This window comes from Myotis brandtii, unplaced genomic scaffold (assembly GCF_000412655.1).
Source record: "Myotis brandtii unplaced genomic scaffold, ASM41265v1 scaffold196, whole genome shotgun sequence".
NCBI lineage: Eukaryota > Metazoa > Chordata > Mammalia > Chiroptera > Vespertilionidae > Myotis > Myotis brandtii.
Window position 1 is genome coordinate 2,502,783 of NW_005357311.1, and position 23,348 is coordinate 2,526,130.

General features: G+C 38.8%; 1 long non-coding RNA gene across 3 annotated transcripts in view; it reads right to left on the reverse strand.

Annotated features, from left to right (window-relative positions):
• The window catches only part of LOC106725902, a 318,458-nt gene that overhangs the window by 116,264 nt on the left and 178,846 nt on the right, over nt 1–23,348 (reverse strand). For all 3 annotated transcript variants that reach the window (XR_001361903.1, XR_001361904.1, XR_001361905.1), the window contains exon 2: nt 10,251–10,354. This is a non-coding gene — a long non-coding RNA (uncharacterized LOC106725902). The remainder of the gene's footprint in view (nt 1–10,250; nt 10,355–23,348) is intronic.

Below are 23,348 nucleotides of genomic sequence, written 5' to 3' on the forward strand. Positions count from 1 at the left end.
TGAATAAATTTATACATTTAAAGAAGAAAGTATAACATAATACTCAGATGTTACTGTGGTGGAAAAACACTTTTTAAATTGGAAGCTAAAGTCTATTTCTTTTTGCTTACTCTTTTCTCTCAATGATGGGAGCAACATAGAAATTTAAATATAATGACCTCTGTAACATTTCCTAAACCATCCTTTCTTTGTAATAGATTCTGCACGAGCTCTAAACATAATTATGGTAATTTGTGTCACTGAATAAATTTATACATTTAAAGAAGAAAGTATAACATAATACTCAGATGTTACTGTGGTGGAAAAACACTTTTTAAATTGGAAGCTAAAGGCAAAACAATTTATCAGGTCCTATGTGCCAACTGAAAGTCCCTTAAAATGGAATATCATGGATTTCTTTCTTTTTTTATTTTTTTGGTAAGTAAAAACATTTTAGAGTACATTTGTTTTTTCTTTCAACCACTTGTAGAATTGAGTATAGTTTGAAGCCTAGTCTTTTGGGCTTCTGCTTTCTACAAGTCACATGGTGGAGATGTTTGTATTTGCCAAAATTGAAAAGGCCAGAATTATATAAAAAAAAAATCACATGTTGCATAATTCTGTTTGCCTTGCCAGAGCAGGCTCAGCTCCTTTCTGGTGAGATGAGGTCAATGGAGGCCTCCTTCTGAGTCATTTCCAGAAAAAGCTGTTTGTAGTCTCCACACATTTTCAGTGAGCAGATGATGCTAGGGATGCTGCTGCTGCTGCTGATGGTGATGATGATAATAATTAAGACTTTTCTGAATAATTCTTGGAACACAGTTTCCTGCTGCACAAAATGGATGAAAGATAATGGCATTCGGATTCAGAATAGTCCTCCAGTGTGGTGTGGTGGCTTGGAAGGCAGAAAGCATCACGGAATGCATTGGCATGAGAAGGAATAGTGAGAGCATGTCTCTCCTTTCATCCCTATCATGATGGAATGTTCACCCAAATTACCATCCAGTCCTGAGTCTCTGTGGAGGGGTGAAGACACAAGCCCACAGGGTCAGAAGTTGAGTCTGTAAGGGTTTTAAAGAAAGGACTGAAGAGTTTCTATGGATTCAGAATAGTCCTCCAGTGTGGTGTGGTGGCTCGTAAAGCAGAAAGCATCACAGAATGCATTGGCATGAGAAGGAATAGTGAGACATGATAAGCCTGTCTCTCTTTTCATCCCTGTCATGATGGAATGTTCACCCAAATTACCATCCAGTCCTGAGTCTCTGTGGAGGGGCGAAGACACAAGCCCACAGGGTCAGAAGTTGAGTCTGTAAGGGTTTTAAAGAAAGGACTGAAGAGTATCTAAGACTACTAAGAGTATATGAATGTTTGCTGGTCACAAGCACTGGGTAAGCAAGAATTTCTCCATCATTAGGACTTCTGTTCCTGCCATGATGGAAAGACCTGTATCAAACTAACTCTCCTGCCAAGACAAACTAGAAAAGCTGGGTAAAATAACAGTTTGAAAGCACTGACGACCAGGCAAGTCAGCCAGGAACTCTGAGAGAAGTGAGGTGCACTGGGGAGAACCCACATTTACTTCCACATCATCCCTTGGCGAACAAATGTAACCTGAACAATAAAGATTTAATTAAAAAAAAAACAACAAAAAACCTGTAGATACCCAATGTTTTCAAAATAAAGTCAAAATTGATGATTACAAAAAAAACAAAAAACAAAGCTTAGAGGCTTAAGACGATAACTTACTATCTCTCACAGTTCTAGAGGTTGACAGATTCAGTTGGGTGGTGCTTGCTTGGTGTCCTTTATTTGAGACTGGACTCATTTGAAAGCTTCTTCGGTCAAGTATCTGTAGCCTGGGCTGGGAGGTCTGGAATAGCTGGGGAGTGATTGAGTTGAGCATTTATGTTTATAGGAGTCCTCTCCATGTGAATATTTTGGGCTTCTTTACACACAGAAGTCTCAGTGTAGCTGGACTTCTTATATGGTGGCTGGCTACCTCCAGACTGGGCATTTCAAAAAAACGAGTAGAGCGGGAAGTTTTTTAAGACGTGGGTTCCAAGATGGCACAGCATCACTTCTGCCGTATTATATTGGTCAAAGCAGTCTCAGAGCCCACCCAGTTGTTAGAGCAGGAGACCAACTCCCTCAGCTCAATGGGGGGAGTGTCAAAGAATTTAAGGTCATCTTTAATACGCCACAAACTAGTTCTAATAAAGCTCTAGGCAAGGCCTTGACTGGACGAAGTTGATCTTTACGTACTCATCTGCCTGTCAGAAAAAATTAAGTTCTCCAAGGGGAAAGATGACATCATCCAGAGATCCTGCAAGTTGTTCATACACAATGTTTGACATTCAATGAAATATTACTAGGAAGGCCAAGAAATAGAACTAGATCAAAAAGAAAATGAAAAACACAAATAACAGAAACAGGTCCAGATGTTGGAGTTATAATGTAGGAAATTTAAAATAAGTATGAGTAGCATGATTGAGAATTTTTTTTTAAAAAAGATGGAGTTTTGCTAGAAAACTAGTATCTTTAAAAATATTAGAGTCAAATTAAAATTCAAAAACTTAAAAAAATAAGTATCAGCTATTATGACTTCAGCAGATCAAACATGAAATAAGAATGGATAATTATACTAAAATATAGATTAATAGAACATATCCAGATCTAAACATACATAGAATAAAAGGATTAAATATACAGAATGAGTGTAGGAAATATACTGTAGATGGTTAAATGTCTACCAAATATCACTGGAGTTCCAGGAAAAGAAGATATAAAAGGAAACAGACACAATTTACTTGAAGAAATACTGGCCAGAAATTTTCCGTAAGTTGGAAAACATCAAGCTTACAAGACACTGAAGTGCTATAAAACTCAAGAAGGATTAACACAAAGGAGACCACATTTAGACACAAAATACAAAGACAAAAATCTTTAAAGTAATAAAAAAGACACCCTCCTTCAAAACAAGACTGACAATTGACTTTTTTATATATATATATTTTTTATTTTTTACAGAGAGGAAGGGAGAGGGATAGAGAGTTAGAAGCATCGATGAGAGAGAAACCTCGATCAGCTGCCTCCTGTACACCCCCTACTGGGGATGTGCCCGCAACCAAGGTACATGCCCCTGACCAGAATCAAACCCGGGACTCTTCAGGCCGCAGGCCAACGCTCTATCCACTGAGCCAAACCAGGCAGGGCTGACAATTGACTTTTTAATAGAAATATTGAATTCCAGAATTCAATACGTTGGTTGATATTTTTTAAGTATTGAAAGAAAATAACTGCCAATTTAAAGGTCTATCTGTAGTGAAGTTATCCTTATAAAATAAAGCAACATAAAGACAGATTTAGACAAATAAAACATGAGAATCTGTCTCCAGAAGACCTGCACTAAAAGAACTACTAAAAAGAAAATGTTATTCAGAAAAAGAAATATATGATTTCATATGGAAACAAAATTATGCAGGAAGGAAATGAAGATCACTGTGGGTGGAGAGATAGTGGGGAAATCTAAACAAATATTGATGATTAAGAAAAATAATGACAAAATATTTTGTGGTTTGAAATATACAGAGAGTTATAATACATGAGAACAATAATATAGAAGGATATGGGGGATGATAAAGAGAATTGAAGTGCTATAGATTGCATTGTCTGGGAAGCATGAAAGAACTAATGTTAGGAAGACTTATAAAATTAAAACTGCATCTAGATATGTCTAAGATAATCACTAAAATCACTACTAAGGGAGAAAATAGAAAAATAGTTTTAAAGATACTTGATTGACTCAAAAGAAGACAAGAATAAATAACAGTAACAAAGAAAGATTCAATAAATATAAAATAAATGAGAGGTCTGGTGCATGAAATTTCATGCACTGGGGGGAGAGGGTCCCTCAGCCCGGCCTGCGCCCTCTCGCAGTTTGGGACCCCTTGCACCTTAGGCCCACCTGCTCGCTGCTCCTTACTGCTTGGCTCACTGCTCCTTAGTGAGCACACTGACCACCAGGGGGCAGCTCCTGCATTGATCTGCACCCTGTGGTCAGTGTGCATCATAGTGACTGGTTGTTCCGCCATTCAGTCGATTTGCATATTGGGCTTTTATTATATAGGATAATCAGATAGTAGATTTAAACCCAAATGTAGCAGTAATTATAGTAAATGTTAATGAGCTAAAAACACTAATTAAATGACAAAGATTGCTAGAGTGCATATAGAAAAAAACAAAATCCAATTGTATACTTCTTACAAGGTGCAAATGTTAAGTATAAAACAACCCCCAAAATAACATGCAACACTAACCCCCCAAAAGCTGATATAATGACTACATTATAAGGCAAAGTAAACTTAAGGCAATAGCATCACTAAGAGGTATTATAGCATAAGATAGGCACACAGTATACAAAGCAAAAATAAACAAATTAAAGAAGAAATTGAGAAATTCAAAATTATAGTTGGATATTTAAACTCAATAGTTTCAGTGGTAAAAAGGACAATCCAACAAAACAAAAAACAAACAAACAACGCCCCCCCCCCAAAAAAAAAATCTCACATACACACACAAACAAACAAAACCCAGGATACCATCTGGACAACATCTTAATAAACTCAAACTAACTGGCCTATACAGAATAGTACACCACAAACTAAAAAAAAAAAAAATTCTTTTTAAGGCCATGTTAGCTATTTGCTGAAATAGACATATGTTCAGCTATTAAAAAAGTCTTAATTTTCATAAGGATGGAATTTAATAGGATGTACTCTGACAGGAGTGTAATTAAGCTTGAAATCAAAACCAGAAAAAATCCCCACCCAAATTTAGGAAATTAATTGACACACTTCTAAACACCTATAGGTCAAACAAGAAATTATAATTTGTTAGAAAATATATTTAACTGAATAACTAAAAATATGGCATATCAAGACATAAGGATGTAGTCAAAGCAAAAAATGTACAGCCTTAAACGTCTGTCTTAGAAAAGGAGACATTTTTAATATCAATCATCTAAGCAAACATCACAGGAAGAAACAGAAGAGCAAACAAAACTTAAAGAACGTGAAAAGGTGTAAATAAGAAAGGAAAGACTAGAAATCAATTAAATATTAGACAAATACACAATAGAAAAAATCAACAAAGTAAAACAACTGGTTCTTTGAAATATTAATGAAATCAACACTGATCAAGAGACAACACAAACTATCAATATCACTAATGAAATTGATAAGCCCTAGCAACACTGATCAAGAGACAACACAAACTATCAATATCAGAAACAAAACAAAACAAAAAAAAAGGAAAGAACACAGCATAAACAAAGCTAAGCACAATGGGGAAAATATTGGGATGGGGAAATATTGTCTATTCATGTCACTTAGGCTATATTGATAGAAAATCAAAACAACCAATAAATGTAGTTGATGCAATACTAAAGGAAAACATCAAGCTTACTGCTTAATCAATTTTGTTATTTGACTGAGTTTGAAGAATCGCTTGTCTTCAAAAAATTGGGATATGTTTGATAGCCATTCAAAAGGGTTAGTTTCAAACAAATAGTTTGAAAGTCTCAGAAGTTATGGTAGAAGTAGCGCCAAAGACCTTGAATGCTCTCTGTGATTTTTCCCTTAATTAACTGGCCTTGGCCAGACTTTTGTTGTGTTTTTGTCTGGGGTTATTTTGGATGACATTTTGCTTGCCACATATTAAGACTTTCTAGTGGGATGCTGCTGGGTTCTTACTAGTATCTCCTCAAATGCTTTCTGTTTGACATCATTTTCTCTTCCTCCCAAAGATGAATTCAATAACTGAAATGTCAAGAATATTGTGTGCAACTGACATTAGAAAATGTTTGGCTTCTTTTTGACTAGTTGGCACTAAGCTCTGGACCGAAGGAGTCTGTTTAAACTGCCTGCAAACATTTTGTTGACTTGAGAAAATTTTGTTGACTTGAGGAAAAATAGGTTTATGAAACCAAGTTACATTCTGGTAGAGAAATACATTGGTAAAAGGTTTGGGTTGCTCATTTTTGAAATTTTGCTTCTTACTCAGTGGTCAAATGGTTAGTGAGAACCTACTGTGATATGCTTTTTGGGAATATTTAGGGCAGTGTTTTCAAATCTGAACATTGAGAGCCTACTATATTTTAGTATGATATGCTTTATGGGAATATTTAGGGCATTATTTTCCAAACTGAATATCAAAGAGGTTAATAGATGTTCCTTTGACAAAATGGTTTCTGGCTAAATGAGCTTAATGAGTTTGCAACATAAACTTGCCTGTTTGAGTCATAGAGCATATTGAAATAGTAAAACTCCAGGTAAGTTTTGCATCCAAGAAACCAGCTTCATTTTTCTTTGATTAACCCAGGTTTTTTTTCTTAAATTATTTTTGATCATAGATTCCCTTATTTTGGAACATCCATTAAATCTCATGGGATACAAGAGAATTCTGGGAAAAGAGGATTGAATTAGCTTCCTCTGCCTCCCCCACCCGCACCATTGTATTTTCTGGGGAGTGGAAATTGAAGACCTTTCATACTACATAACATATTAGACAAGTGCCCAACAAAAAAATGGTTGTTATAAAGAAACTTATAAAATGTGTAAATGGCAGAAAAAGATGCATGTAAACATATAGCCAAATTATTTTTTCTCATTTTTCTCTTTGTCTCCATGTTTTAATTTGTTACCTTTTGGGGACTTAGCCACAGAGAGGCAGTGATTCCTTTTTCCTGAACTGTCTTATTGGTAGCCATAATGCTCCTTCTCTTTCTTCCAGTTTCTTAAGTGACTTTTGATGCTGTACCTACAACCTATGTTAAAAAGAGGTTTGGCTTTACCTTCTCCTCAAGTCAAAAGCTGACTAACAAAACGAAGGAGATGATTTTGCAGATAGATGCCCAAAGTGGTTGGTGGGTGTGCAGCCAGGAAATCTGTCCCAATTATGAAGAATGTCTTGAGAGTGGGTAGAAGACCAGAGACTTGTCCCAAGTGCAAGATTAGGTTAGTTATTCCAAGAGTCAAAGAGATCATTAAAATTGTAGGGTGTGTGCGTCAAATGCTCTGGTGAGTATGACAGCACCCCTGGGAGCATGGGACATATTGAATGGAGAAGAAAGTCTAAGCTGAAAAGAAGAACATTGTTAGCTTTCAGAATTGTGAGAGTGACCAAATTTCTCTGGAAACAAAAGTGTCTCAGTTCAATTATTTTTTCAACTTTGGACTTAAAATATAAACTCTAGAAAAATATCTGCTTATAAGATGTGCTCTTTCTGTGAACATTCGGGTGCCTCCAAGCATGAAAGTGGTAATATCTTGTCGTTTAATGACATTCAAAGCCAAATACAGCTGTACCGAGCAACTGTTGTGAAATGTAAAACAAAACACCCCCTCACCCCTTACTTAATTAAGAGAATGTAGTATTGCTAGTAAATTGGGAGTATTTAACATCTGTTACCCCATTTTGTTTAAGGATATAATTTAAGATACATGTTTCCCAAAGCTTGGCTCTCATTCATGTTTCCTCATGGACATACTGATGGTCAGTTTGCTAGCATCCCAGCCTTGGATCCTTCCTAAGAAGAGACAAACTTTAAATAGATGCTTTCAATACAGTGCTGTAATAGGTGTTTGCATATGGTATAGTGGGAGCATAGAGATGGGAGTAATAGAATCTACCCTAGGTTTGGGGAAGAGAGAGATAGTTTTGGGTATTTAGAAATGGCTCTCTAGAGAAGAGGATGCTTGAGCTAAGTCTTAGTAAAAGAGTAGGTTGTAGGGGTAAAAAGAAGAGGTTGGGAAAGGCATTCTGGGTAAAGGAAGCAACATGGACCAAACACAGAAGCAGGAAATCTAGCAGTCCTATAAGGCTGTGCAAAGACAGTACATCAGTTTTCTAATCCTGCCATAACAAAGCCCCACAAATTTACTGAATTAAAATAACACAAATGTATTATCTTACAGTTCTAAGGGTCAGAAATCTGGAAGGGGTGTCACTGGGCTGAAATCAATGTGTATCTGGGCTACATTCCTTTCTGGAGGCTCTGAGGGAGAATCTATTTCCTTGAATTGTCCAGCTTCTGGAGGCAGCCTACATTCCTTGGCTTGTAGCCCCCTTCTTAGATCTTCAAAGCCAACATCGTAGTGTCTTGTGACCCTGATTTTTTGAACATCTATTTCTCTGACCAAATCTGAGAAAGGTCTCACTTTTAAGATTCATATGATTAGAATGGGCCTACCTGGATAAATACGAATATCTGTAATCACATCTGCAAAATCCCTGGGGATTAGGGTGTGGGCACCTTTGGGTGTTGGGGATGGTCATTATTCTGCCTACCACAGGCAGCGTGACTCAGATGAGGTAGGCGAGGAGCACATCATGGGTGGAAAGCCCTGTGTGCTTGCTGTGCATTGTAGCATGATTCTTATTTCTCTTTTCTAGTTTAGATCGACTCCCTTGCCAGTGCTCTGCTCTTTGGGGACTGGAACTGGTCTCTGATATCTGTGGCTCATTGGCAAAGGAAGTGATTGAAGATGGATTGCTATTCATTATTCATTGCCTCTGACCCCAGGCAATTTAACAGTAATTAAAAAACTATTTGTCTCCTCTTCTCTGATTATCTGAAGACACACACTAAGATAAAAGGGACTTTGACTTCCTATGGATTCTTCCAAGCCTTTGTTTCTGCTAGCTATTGCTATCCTTTTATTTATATTCAATTTTCAATTAAGTGCACATAAGAAGATATGACAGATTCTACATATATTCCCTTCAACTGACCTAATTTGTAAAAATTTATAAAGGTAAAACTGGTCCAAAGCCAGTTCTTTAAAATATCTTATTATGTATCTTATAGAAGAAATCCTTGAGAAAGTCCAGTATTTCTCAATATTTTCTTCTCTTTTCACACTGTCCCCATGCTCAGTCAATCTTACTCAATAACATCTCTCATTTAAATGAGTGATTCTTAATGGAACATGACCCATAGTTTGAGAATAGCTGATCTAGTCAATCCCCATAATTTTATAAACTAGGAAACTGATTCTTGGATAGGTAAGTATGACCTGACCAATATAACATAGCTACTTAGCTGAAAATCCAGGGTTTGACCCCAGTACCACCTCTGTCTACACTTTAAAGCTTTAGACTTTATATCTACTTAGTTCCAAATTTCATTTCATCTCAAGCTTTCCAATTATTCCATTGTAAAAAGCAAAATAATTTTTGCATTTTAGTCTTTTAGTTTTCTTCCTCTCAGTTCTATACCTTCCTAATGCCACAACCCTTTAATACAGTTCCTCATGTTGTGGTGACCCCCAACCATAAAATTATTTCCGCTGCTACTTCATAACTGTAATTTTGCTGCTGTTATGAATTGTAATGTAAATATCTGATATGCAGGATGTATTTTCATTGTTCGTGACCCACAGGTTGAGAACCGCTGTTTCAAAGGCTTTACCATCTTTACCAGAAAAGGAATAGGAACATTCAAGGACTGAACATTGACATGCAGTGTTCTTTTTTATGCTCCACATCATATATATATATGATGAACCAACCAGCTTTGTTGGTTCATCTTTCTTTTTTTATTTTGTTATTTCTATCTTCCTTGTAAGACTTACACTCCCCTCACTTCTTTTCTACTTCTCATTCTCTTTCCTTTAATAATATCCCACACTCTATACCCCTCCTGTTTTCTCCTGGGTCTAAGACTAACAAAGGGCAGCTACAAATAGCTGCAGTGGAGGATGTTGATTTAATTGCTTGGTCACATTTTTACTTGGGTCTTCTCTGAGTCTTTCCTCCAGATGCTTACCTAATTTTTCTTCCCTTTGCTCTATTTTTTTCCTTCTAAATAAAATGAACCCAGCTTCATCCACATCACTGGTTTCTGTCAGCACAGGCAGGGAGTTAACAGTCAAAAAAGATGGCTATATTGAGCATTTATGTAGCACCGTCCCCCTCAGCAATTGAAAACCTTCCGAAGGGAAGAGATATGCCATCTCTATTACATTGCTGATGAGAAATGGAGGCAGAGAGTAGGAGGACAAGGAGGTGGTAAGAATATATATTATAAGTTATACTTTACAGATGGAACAACCAAAGTACAGATTAGGTCTATCCAACTATTTCTCTTTATCATTTGGGGCCTTGGGGAAAGTCATGATGTTGGAGCATTGATCAGTAGAAATCAATCCATTCCTCTAGTGAACATACCTAAAATAGAGATCTACACAGTCCACAGCTGCTATAGGACATACCATGGCATCATAATGACAGGTACTGTGTATGGCTGTAATGTCCTGGGGTTTGGGCCTTATTCAATTCCTTTCTCCTTAATCTCCATGAGCCTCCATTGTCTCATCTGTGAAAGGAGAAAAGCAGATATGCATTTCAGTGTTGTTTCCAGATTTAAGAGATGAAAAAGACTTGAGGGTATTTAAAAGCGGATGGGAAAGAAGCAATATAGAGCAAAAGATTTATGCTAGAAGACAGAGAGGATAGTTTATAAAGCAAGGTCCCTCTCTGATAAAACAGGCAGGGACTGGTGGAGGGATAAGCTTTAGTTAGAAAGAAGGGCCCCTATTCTCCAATGGCAGAAGACAAGGTGGACAAATGACTGCAAATGTAGTGGTGGAAAGTTGAAGGATGCCCCCTCTGAGGGGGCTCTATCTTCTTTGTGAAGTCAGATTTGACGCCACCTGCTTTGAGTATTGAGGGATGTGAGGATATTGGAGGACTGAGGACAGTGGAGAAACCATAGAATCCTCACCGTGGAGAATAAGAGAGAGAACTGGTAAAACTCAGTAGAATTTCTGGCAGTGTTTCATGTCCTGTTGAGGATGCTGACCATGAACACATAATGACAACACTGTCCTTTTGCTGTTTCTGCATTGATGTTCAGCAACCTTGGTCAATAGCTAGATTCACTTGAGAAAAATCAATTCAGTATGATGAAAAAACAGTGGGGCCAGGGACTTGAGGAAGTTGAAAAGAGCGGTCACAGTAACAATCCATAATAATAAAAGGGTAATATGCAAGTGATCAAATGGCCAAACAGCAGAACCACTGTCCAGACGACCTTCCGGACGAAGCCAGGGCTGTGAGGGCCGAGGAAGCCAGGGTTGTGAGGGCGGCCAGGGCTGCGAAGGCCTACAGGTCCAGAGAGTGGCAGTGAAAACACACAACCAAAGTGGAGAGTGGAGGAGAAGGTGAATGGAGATGAAGAGTTCATGGAACCCCCATGGACACAGATAATAGCGGGGTGAAGGCCTAGGGCAGGGGATGGAAATGGGCTATAAGGGGTCAATAGAAGAAAAAAGGGGACATATGTAATACTTTCAACAATAAAGATTTTTTAAAAAAGAGTTCAAGGAACCCAGCAACCAGGATGTTGGGTATTAATATAAATTTTGACAGGATATTGACATTAGATTCTGGTTTTGGTATATAATAGTGACAAGGAGGAGAGGGTGGTAGACTCAAAAGCATGAGTCTTGAGGGAGTAGGAGTTTTTACAGGGGGAGCCAGTGACAATAGATGAGAAATAGCAGTGTGGAACAAGCAGGGCATTGCTTCTGCCTCCAGACTCTGGGATATGTGATTCAGCAAACTCTCCTTGAGAAAGCTGTGTAGACAGTTAATCTTCAGGAGAGAGCCAGCATTCTACAAAATTTGGACTATTAAGATTAAATGAGATAGTGTATGTGAAGTGCCTGCCATATAACATGATTTTATGTATCTTAAAAAAATATATAATGTATAATGCACAAGATACTATGTTAAGTGCATTTTATGCATCATCTCATTTAATCCTAACAGTCTGATAGACAAATATTATTATTATTATTATCTGCCTTTTATAAATGAAAGCGCTGAGTTTTGGAGGGGTTAAGTTACTTGCACAGGTCCCCCAGATCAGAGGTGGCAAACTTGAACCCAGGCAGTCTAAAGCCAGAGCCCACACTTTTAATCATTATTATACTATTAGAGGTCCGATGCATGCAATTCATGCAAGAGTAGGCCTTCCTTCCCCCTGCTGCTGGCATTGGCATCCCTCTGGCACCCGGGATCCAAGCTTCCCTCGCAGTCCCAGCTTCATCCGGAAGGTTGTCCGGAAGGATGCCCAGTCTGATTAGCATATTACGCTGTTATTATTATAGATTTTTGTTTTGAAAACAACTGTATCAGATTGTCCATATGAATGAATTTAAGATATGAATTTATTTTTAAATCGTGTAAGGTAAACCTAAATTAAGTCAAACTAAACTTTTTGGTAAATATGGAACTGTCCAAATATGTAGCATGATAATCCCACTACCGTATACCCTCCTTGCAGGGCCAGGAAGGGGGATTAAGGTCAGTAATTTTGTGGGGGGTTTTTGAGCCTGTATCTCAAGGCAAGTCTGCAAGGCTATTTTGGATTGCTTGATCTTGATTGATGACTATGAAATAACAGGGTGAGTCAGGGAAGAGATGAAAATGAATTTGGAGTTAATGTAGCTAAAAGTAGAAATAGGTGGAAATTAAAGGAATTATATTGGCAGGTGTGGAATTATGGGAGGGCTAGAAAGGGAGAAGGAGGCTCTGGTTACCTGTGCCTCCTGTGGATCAGAGAAAGGATGGTGGAGGGGGCTGAGCTGTTCAGTCCCTCACGGGTCTTGTAAGGGGAGAGTTGTCACTTGCATTGAGCATTGTCCCTAGGTTATCTGGGACATCTGAGCATATAGAGTTCAATAACTCTGAGTTCATTCCTAAGAGGGAAATGGCAGTGGTGGGAATAACCAAAGTACAGGAAACTTCACTTGGCCTTGGGCACTCATTTGGACCTCTGGGTCCTAATATAACTCCACACTGAATTTCTGGACAAGTATTCTCATTCTTTCCTTCACTGAGGAGCATACTTCCATGCAGTGATCTACAGTTCTGCCATCAGGGCAGTGCCATTACCCTCAGCCATGGGCACCGTGTTGAGATGAAAAGGGTGCACAGAGATTCAGGTTCAAAGGAAGGACATTCCAGATCACATCGGGGGATGGGGCAAGGTGACCATCCCTCCCCACACTAGTGTTTGAGACCAGAGGTGAGATTATCATGAGAAAGGAATAACTGAGTGAATACTGATATGACATTTCCCATAGCATTTTATTTTTTACTAGAGGCCTGTTGCACGAAGAGATTCGTGCAATAGGCCTTCCCTTCCCCTGGCTGCCGGCACCGGTTTTCCTCCGGCACCCGGGACCCAGGACCCAGGCCTTCAGTCTTCGCTGCTCCAGCCGGAGCCTTCAGTCTTCGCTCCGCCACTTCGCGCCTACGTAAGCAAATTAACCGCCATCTTTGTTGGGTTAATTTGCATACTCTCCTGATTGGCTGGTGAGTGTAGCAGAGGGATGGTCAATTTACATGTTTGTCTATTATTATGTAAGATTTTTCCCTAGGGGAAGATTTTTTTGGGTCACAACCCTGGAGGGACTGACTTAGTACCTCTATTGATTTTTAATCCAGTGGGGACTATTTTCCTTATCAGGTTTGTCCCAGGGCATTTAAAGGTGCTACTTTTTCAGCTTATGAAACAAAATGACCAGCCTGAACATGTTCATTAGTGAGTACAGAAGATTAAAAAAGTACCCTGAGAGCCAAAAAGTTCCAGGGAAATTTTCCCAATTTCCCAAGGAGAAATTTCAGATAACCACATCTTTCCTTCATTTCAGCAGCCCAGTCCCTGAAATGCTTGGTTCTGAGAATCATTAGGGAAAGACAAGAGTCCTCCTGGCAGGTACTGAGATGTTTGGTTTGTTTTAACTTTGCGTTGATCCCTGGAATGTTAAGAGGCATGTTCCCATACAAACCACACTTCAATAAAAAGATGACTATGGTTAAATCCAGTCCCATGGGGCAGCTAAAAAATAAAAAAATATGCATATATTGGAGAATACAGTGCTTCTGCGGCCAATTCCGCCAGGTTCACAGAGCGGGCCTTTCTGGAAGGTTTTATGTCACTTCTGTTTATTCTGATGAGGAAGGCAGTTCCTAGCTTTTTCAATTATGATGTGTCAGTTTTTCCATTGAAGATCACAGCTTCTCGGAACATAAACTTCTGGTGTGTTTCTAATCCCTCTGAGTCTTAATGATGGCATGTGATCCAATGGCATGCAACACACATCCTGCACCATATCTTTGCCTAACTTTTTGGTGTGAAATTCCAAGTTTTGTAAGTCTAGTCTTTCCCACATGACCCGTAAGCTGTCTTCAGATCCAGGAAATACTTGGACAGAAAGCAGAAAATCAGATCCTGTACTTTTTGGAACGTGAGGAGCTTTAAACAAGGGGGTAAAAGATTACTGGCATGTAAACTAGAACAAGTCTCAACTGTTCCGCTTCATTTTGGAAAAAGTCAGCCTTGTTCACCAGATGTACTTCTGTTAGCATCCAGAATTACAATAAAAAAAAATAAGAACAAAAAAGATCCTGCTTTTGTCAGGAAGCCGAAATGACCATTCCAGCTCTTCCACCAACTAGCTGCATGGCCCTGGGTGATCATATACTCTCCACAGGAAACGACTTCCCCTTTTGTAAAATGGAACGGTTTGGTGTGTTGGAATCTAACCCCCCCTATAGCTTTCAAATCCAGAAGATTCTGAAGGAAATGAAAATGTGTGGTCATAGGTTTCACAGTACTACCCGATATGACCAGTAGATGGCAGACGTGCATTGTAACCTGAAATTGCTACCAGTGTGATACTACTGGTAGTCTCAATGGTGGTGAAGCTCATCAAGAGAGGTACAGAATAATGACTATTAAAAAGAATGTTGTTCGTGCCCTGGCCTGTGTGGCTCAGTTGGTTGAGTGTCGTTCCATGCATGGAAAGGCTGCCCGTAGGATTCCTGGTCAGGGCACATGCCTGGGTTGTGGGCTCAATCCCCAGTAGGGGGTGTGCTGATGGATGTTTCACTCTTACATTGATGCTTCTCTCTCTCCCTCTCCCTTCCTCTCTCTCTAAAATAAATAAATAAAAACATTAAACAAAAGAAAAAGAATGTTGTTCTTAACCAGCAGATAGATTCATTGACCCCCATGGAAAGATTCTCTGTTTCCATTACACCTGAGGTATCACCACACTTGCATAATTGGCATCCTTTTAAACTATACTTTGAAAGGCAATATGGCCACTGGAAAACACCATGCATTTCTTCTCTCACTCTCATTTATTTATTAATTCAACAACTACTTGTCAAGTCTATCGTGTTCCTGATTCTGGGCTAAGTAATAAGGACACAGAGATAAAAATTATACAATCCCAGTATTTAAGAAACTCATCCTCCAGAGGTATAGATATGCCATCAAAGGAATCATCGTCATTAAGGTAAGAGGCTATAGAGAAGCTCATAGTAGACCATGTAACGTGCTGAGGGGGGAAGGGGTGTCAAGAATAACTTCTTTGGCCCTAGCTGGTTTGGCTCAGTGGATAGAGGATGGGACTGTGGACTGAAGGGTCCCAGGTTCAACTGTGGTTAAGGGCACATGCCTAAGTTGCAGGGTGGATCCCAGTAGGGGTTGTGCAGGAGGTAGCCGATCAATGATTCTCTCTCATCATTGATATTTCTCCCTCTCCCTTCCTCTCTGAAATCAATTATATATATATTAATAACGTCTTTGGTAAAACACTGAATATTTGAGAATGGGTGAAATATGGTTTAATGAACAGGAAATTAGTTGGAGAAAGAAGTGGTCCAGACAGAAGAACAGCATGTTCAAAGATTCTTAGTTAAGAGAGGGTGAGGAGCATTCCAACATGTATTGCAGAAAGTAGTATGAGATGAGGAGGAGACTAGATCACATGGGGCCTTCTAGGCCATAAAAAAAAAACAGAAAACTGTTTTCATTAAATTCTTGATTTCTTTGTGATTTCCTTGGCAAAGGCAATTTTTTCAGACTAGCTTGCTGGCATCTTGGTGGGCAGAGAAGACTGGTCCAATAATAAAAGAAAGAACAGGTTTATTTGACTGGGAACTGGAGGAGAGGAACATGGAGATCTGAGAGTCAAAACTGACTTGGATAATTTTAAATCAAAAGAATACTCATTGTATTTCTAGGGTTAACTAATCTATACGGCAGCAACAATCCATCAAAATGATGGTCTATCTATCATGTCTGTGTATCATTGGCTTTATTCTCTTTATTCTCTTTAATCATAGCCACCTATGGGCCAGGCACTGAAATTGCCACTTTCACTGCAAGAATTTGCAGCACCAGGCAACCACAAAGCGTGGCTATAGAGGCCTGTGTTACCCCTCATTTGCCTAACAGCCCCTCACTCATCATGACTCTGTATCAATTAAGCAATTGTTTTTCTCTGAAAATCTCAGCCCTTCAATAACATGGCCCCTAAGCAAATGACACTGTGAATTAGCCTCTGGAGTGTTTCTAACACAGTAGAGGAAACAAATGACATGTCATTATGGATTTTCTGGCCGTAAAACACCAAGGCAGATATTGGATTTTAAAGAATTACAGGCTGATGACAGGTCATCAATTAATTTAAAAGCAAACTTAGGTTTGTGATCTGCTGTGAATGTTGGAATGCCCACGGAGTTGAAGGTGGGTAAAATTATATATTTGAACCCAAATGACTAGTCCATATACTGCTCTCTCCCCCCAGTTCTGTTTGAAATACACAGAATAGTGACTACTGTGTAGCTAGACATTAACTTTACAGCATGCAAAATCCAAAGTCAATGACTCCTTTTATCGCTGCCTTAATATGGAGCTAAGCACATAAACATAATGCAATTCTGTGTGTGAGAAGTCATAGAGGCTTTAGAGCTACTGGAAAATTTTCATTTACCTTGTAGTAACATTCTTAGACCACCCAGCAGAGAAATCAAGAACTATTTATTTTGGGGGCCTGACTGTAGTTTAGCAGAATATTTTCACCCATCTCCTTGCTTGATCTAACCATATATCTAACTGTGGGTTACTATAAATATAATGAGGATCTATTTAGGTAGGTGAGCCCAGGGTCTTAGACAGTTTTATTAGTTCTCATAAATATTTATGTTCCATATATAATCATATTATCATAGTTTTGTATACACTCACACGAAATTCATGAACCTATTTATTTTATCAACTAAGCAATGCCACCAGTCGTAGGCAGCAAAATATAGTAGAGATGATAAAAATAAGGACCTGTCAATAGCCTGGCTACGATGCTTTAAACAGAACCCATTTTCCTTAGAACCATAATGCTTAGGTTCAGCCCAACCCACTGGACAGTCAAAATGCCTCTTCCACCCCATAGCACTCTTCTCTCCGCCTGGCCTGAAATGCCACCCTTAGAGACAATCATAGGTGGTACCATCAATTAAAAGACTGTTTTCCACTGGAGGAGACATGAGAAAAGACCTTCTTGTATATTACACACAACCGTGGGCTTCCCAAAGTTATGTACAATTCTCAGTGCATTAATTAACCACTGTCTTCTCCAATTGTGTCCACTCTAACTTATATAAACATTGAACTATCAGAAAACCAATACATAAAGTATTAGTAGTAGTAACAAATAATCTCTCATTTATCCCACGTTATCGATGGCAGGTCAATCTTCAAGAAGTCCAGGGCAAGATTCCAGGAAGGAGCCTAAAGGACTTCACTGACCATCTGAAGACTAATGAGTTATTGCCACTGGAATGCTGAGGGGGCAGGGAAAGAAGTAGCACTGGGGAGCTTCTTAAAAAGTAGAAATGAAGATCAAGGCACTTCCTAACAGAACTGTGCCCATCAAGATGGTGGAGTGTTCTCTGCATATGTCCATGTACCCCTAGATGGACAAAATTGGGGCACAAGTATTGACCAGATGACTTTGAAAGGTCAGATACAGGAGGGACCAAGAGAGCCATTTTCTATGTCTTGTTCCATTGAGGCTCACAGAATGTTAGAGCTAGGGGAGACTTAGTTTAAGAACTTTCCCAGTAATTGAACCAAATCCAAAGAGGCTGAAGGACACACAGGAGTTGTGACACAGACCTGCTAGGGCTGTGGCTTGAACTCACTTCTCCTATTTACCAATGAGGTCCAATTTCATCCATACTGCATAGTAAAGCAAACAGAAGAAGCAAGGTAGATAAAGAAACAACAGTTCAGTTGCATGTCTAGGAATCCCTTAGCTTGCTGAAGTGAATACTTTCAGGAAAGCAGTTCTCCTGGGAAGAAGGAGTGAAATGCTGTCCCCAGATTACCCTTGCCCAAGTGATGTAATGGACGCTGAGCCTTTGGTGTGACCTGTTGGATACAGTCCTATCTCTAAAACTGTCTATGATCAAGGATCTGTTCTCTTTGTCCACCTGTTTCATGCACACACAATTCTGGACCCCATCTGCCTGTTGCAATTCTCCACCCTTGCCTGACCTCTTCCTTCTTTTGGCCAAAACAAATTGCTTCCAAATGAAACATACATCTTTTTAATTTTGTCCCTCAAGGCCAGATGTCTTTTGCCAAATAAGTCTCTAGCCATATAATTTGTTAAACCTATCCAAGTCATCATGCTGAGGGAGTCTAAAAGGCACTCCAAGAGCCATCCTTCCCTACCTAGCCACCATGCCCTGCCTGTCTATTCAGGAACATAATGGAAAGAGGAATGGGAAGACAGAACTTGAATCTTAACTATATGACCTTGGGCAAGACTCAGTGTCTTTGAGTTTCAATGTCCTCATCTATAAAACACAGATTAAAATCCCCACTATCCATGCTTTACAGAATGGTGAGGTCCAAATGTGGAGAGGTATGTGAAAGAGCTTGATAAACTTAAAGCACTTTGTAAACTCAATGCAATTGTTAATAACCCCTATGAATGACACTGTGGTAGGAATCTGAAGCCATGTATGGAGAACTCCCAAGTATTCTTAAGATACATGCTCTGATGACTCCCTGCTCAACCTGCCCATAGATCCAGCTGTGCCTGTAGGTTTGATAAGAGAATTTCTATCTTCACAGAGTTACACAATTTTACATGGTCTTTAATATGACATAGAGATTACTTCTTCCCAGTGTTGCTACTAACCCAGAAGCAAGGGTTAGTTCAGGAAAGAATCAAGTGTTTTTCATTATCAGGCAACCACGTAGGTCATCTTTATGGTATTTTTCCAGAAGACGTTTGTCTGGTTCCTAAAAACTTTCCTTTGGCCTCCTTGACTATTTTGTAATTCCTTGACAGAATACTTCCTCTGGTGTCCCCATTTTCTTACTTGCTATGTGCACTCTGCAATAGAAAAAGAATTTTTTTTTTCACATTGCCTTTTGAGCCAAGAGTAACAAAATTTGGACCTTGCATTTTCTGAAAGAATTTCCTCTGAAACAATCTTTGTAGTAAATCTCTCCTGAACCTGGCATATCCTCTACTTGAACCTGGCATATCATTTTCTTTTCACACATTTACCCTATAAATTCACATCTCTGTTTTCTCACCCCTCTGACATTCTGACAGACGGTATAATATACATAGTGAATTAAAGCTACTCTGCCTTTGCCCTCCATGGGGTGACATCTGAGCACAAGCCAGGCACCTGCCCTTTCTCACCTGTGATGTTTATGACAAGAGCACCATCAATTAGTTGTGTTTGCCTCTTTCCAGACCAAGGTTATGCTTGGTAATCTTGGAATACAAATTAGATCACAAGTTGAGCAGTTGGCAGATCATCTGAACTACCTACTCAGTCTATGCAGAAGTCTTGCGAAATAGTCACTTAGATGAAAAAATTTGAAAAATATTAAAATTTTAGGTAAATGAAAGCATTTTATATGTCCAGTAAATGTTAGAAGGAACCTGGTGAAGTTCAGGTAGTAGCCCAGAAAGTTGCTGGAAGCATCCCATATCTCCTGCTACCTTTAACCAAAGTTCTTATGAGACTGATTCTTACATTTTTTTGCCCCCTCAAAAGGATAAATAGAACATTCCATAATAAAAATTTTATAGAGGGATTGGATATTTTTAATTGTAATAAACTAGAAAGAATGTGCAGTGGTAGTCAATTTCAGTTTTTGTTCCTCTTATTGAGGAAATGATGGCTAAGGGAACAGTTTTTAAAATTATTATTTCTTTTTATCCCAACTTTTTATTTTGAAAAATTTCAGGCCTACATAAAAATTTATTAAAAGTGCAATTGGTAATTGTTAAATTCTGCTGCATTTGCTTGATATCTCTGCATTTCATTATTTCCCCCAGAACCATTGAAAGTAAGTTCCAAAAATCATACTCCTTCACCCACAAATATTTTAGAGTATTTCTCCTAATCACAATATCATTATTATATCCACAAAACTTAACACTGACATAATTTTTAAATAAATTTTTATGAAGATATGATTTATATAGAGAGAAATACTCACATTATAAGCATACAGCTCAGTTGGTTTTGACAAATGCATATCATCCATGCCCCTACTTACCAAGGCATGTTCCTATCAAGATAAAGGGCATTTCCATCACCACAGAAGATTCCCTTGTGCTCCTTCCAATATTCTTCATGCCCAGAAGCAAGCACTGATCTCATCTCTGTCATCATAGATTCATTTTGCCTCTTCTAGAATTTCATATAAAGGGAGTCATATGGTATGCATATTTTAGTTTACCTTTTTTCTCTCATAATATTTCTGAAATAGTCACCCAGGTTGTAGGGTGTATCAGTAGTTTGTTCCCTTTTATTGTTGATTAGGTATTACGTTATCTAAATATAGCAGTTTGTTATCCATATCATCTGGGCTCTTTTGAGTTTTTGCTTATTATGAACCCTGTTGTGCAAAGTTCCGTGGACATATTGATACAAATTATTGCCTAATACACAGTCTATATTCAGATTATCCCAATTGTCCCCCGAATGTCCTTTAAAGCTTTTTTCTTTTCATTCTAGGATCAAGTAAAGGATCATATATTACATTTGGTTGCCTTTTCTCTTTGTGTCTTTTAATTAATAACAATCCCACTTTTTAAACATTTTTAAAAATATATTTTTATTGATTTCAGAGAGGAAGGAAGAGGAAGAGAGAGAGAGAGAAATATCAATGATGATAGAGAATCATTGATCGGCTGCCTCCTGCACGCACTGCAACCCGGGTATGTGTCTTTGATCGGAATCGAACCTGGGACCCTTCAGTCCACAGGCCAATGTTCTATCCACTGAGCCAAACCGGATAGGGCAATCCCACTTTTTAAAATGATCTTTTAAGACTTTTTTTTTAAAGCTTGAGATAATTGTCTCATAATATGTTCTGCATTCTGGATTTGTTGCTTATTTCCTCATGATTAAGTTGAGTTTAAACCTTTATTATAAAAAACACAGGATGAATGACTGTGAAAGCCATGCTCTAAATAGCCCCCAATGCTCCTCACCTCCTGGTGGCCATGCCTTTGTGTTGTACCACCCACACTGAATCAGGTCAGGTCTATGTGACCAATGGAATACTGTGGATGTGGTGATGTGTGATTTCCATACCTAGGTTAGAAAGACATTGCGCTTCTACCTTGATCTTTTGATTCCCAAGCTCTAGGGGAAACCAGCTGTGATGCCATAAGGACACTCAAACAGCTCTGTGCAGAGGCCCAGGTGGAGAAGTACCAACATTTGAACAGCAACTGGCCAGCCATGTAACATTTTGAAAGTAGACAGTCCATCCCTGGTCAAGCCTTCAGATATTTTTCTAGCTGACATCTTATTGCAATCACATGAAACCCCAAGCCAAAACCTTCTTGTATTCCTTACAGAAATATGAGAAATAATAAATAGTTATTGTTGTTTCAAGCCATCAAGTTATTGGGAGTATTTATTAAGCATCTTTAGATAACATATAGAAACACTATATATCTCCCACTGAATGACTGCAAGCATCTAATTACTGGTGGTGCTAAGTTTGATCATTCGGTTAGATTAGAATCCAGCAGATCTCTTCATTATAAAGTTAGCATTCCTCCTTTGTGGCAAATAATAAATTGGTGGAGTTTAAGACTGTCTGAATATGCTAATTCCCGACAACATTTCACCCAATGATTTTAGAAACACTTATGATCTGTCTCTAAATCAATGATTATACTGATGCTTGAAAATGAAGATTTTTCTAATTCAGTCATTCCTTTTACATTTATTAACTGGCATTCTTCTATAAAGAAAATAAGCTTTCTACCTATCTTGCCAACGCCATGCCCCTATCTTTTTTCCCCTTCTTGAGTATCACAATCATCAAATCATAAGTATGGATTTATGGATTAATTTTTATTCAATGAATTATAATCTCAAACCATCATTATTCTCCACTTATTTAAATTTGGTTATTTGGAGCCTCTTTAAGGTATCTCCTGAGTTATTTGGAATATCCATACTGGTCTGAGCATTTTGAGGGAATAATCTTAAGAGTAGTACAGTTTAGAACTCTCTGTGGATCCCATAGTCTATATAGCATTGGGGTTTATGTTTCTTGAGTCAGATCCCTTATTAATAAGTGCAGAATTCATTTAAACAAATATTTATTGAATGCCTACCAGCTCCAAGCATTGTTCTAGGCACTGGGGGTAGAGGTCTAGATAAAAGTGTGAACAAAAGAGAAAAAAATCCCTACCCTTATAGAGTTTACATTCTAGTAAGAATGTTCTCATCTCTTGCTTCCGTAAGGGTTTTGTTTTCCACTCTTTCATGGTGCGCAGCCTGTTTGCTTCTCTTCTTAATTAAGATGGCTGCTTACTGCCATAGATCTCTCATCTTCTGAATCTTTATATCTGAGTTCACTTTGGCAGGTATGTTTTCTCCAGGGGATCAGCCATTCTTTGGTGCACCATTACAATGAGAGAAGCATGGGCATGGGAAAAGTCATTTCCATCTCTGGGTCTAGCTGAAACTAACTTCTGTATTCTGCTTCTTGATACCTCCTGTGTAACACCATTAACGCTCTCCCAGAAGCAGTTGCCTGGGGCATTACTGTTTAATCAAATAATTCTGATAGTGTGTGGGCTGCCTGAGCACCTAGGCAATACTAAGCACATAGTCAAAGCAGAGAAGATGCCTTCTGAATGCAATTTAACGGACAGTTGGGTTAATGACTGAATTGACTAGCTATAAACATGACTTGCTCTTTTATTACTACACTAGAGGCCCGGTGCATGAAATTCATGCATGGAGGGGGGGTTCCCTCAGCCCACCCACTCCAATTGGGGACCTCTCGGGAGATGTCTGACCCACAGGGATTGGGCCTAAACTGGTGGTCAGACACCCCTCTCATAATCTGGGACCGCTGGCTCCTAACCACTCACCTGCCTGCCTGCCTGATTGCCCCTAACTGCCTCTGCCTGCCTGCCTGATCTTTCAAGATCAGACGC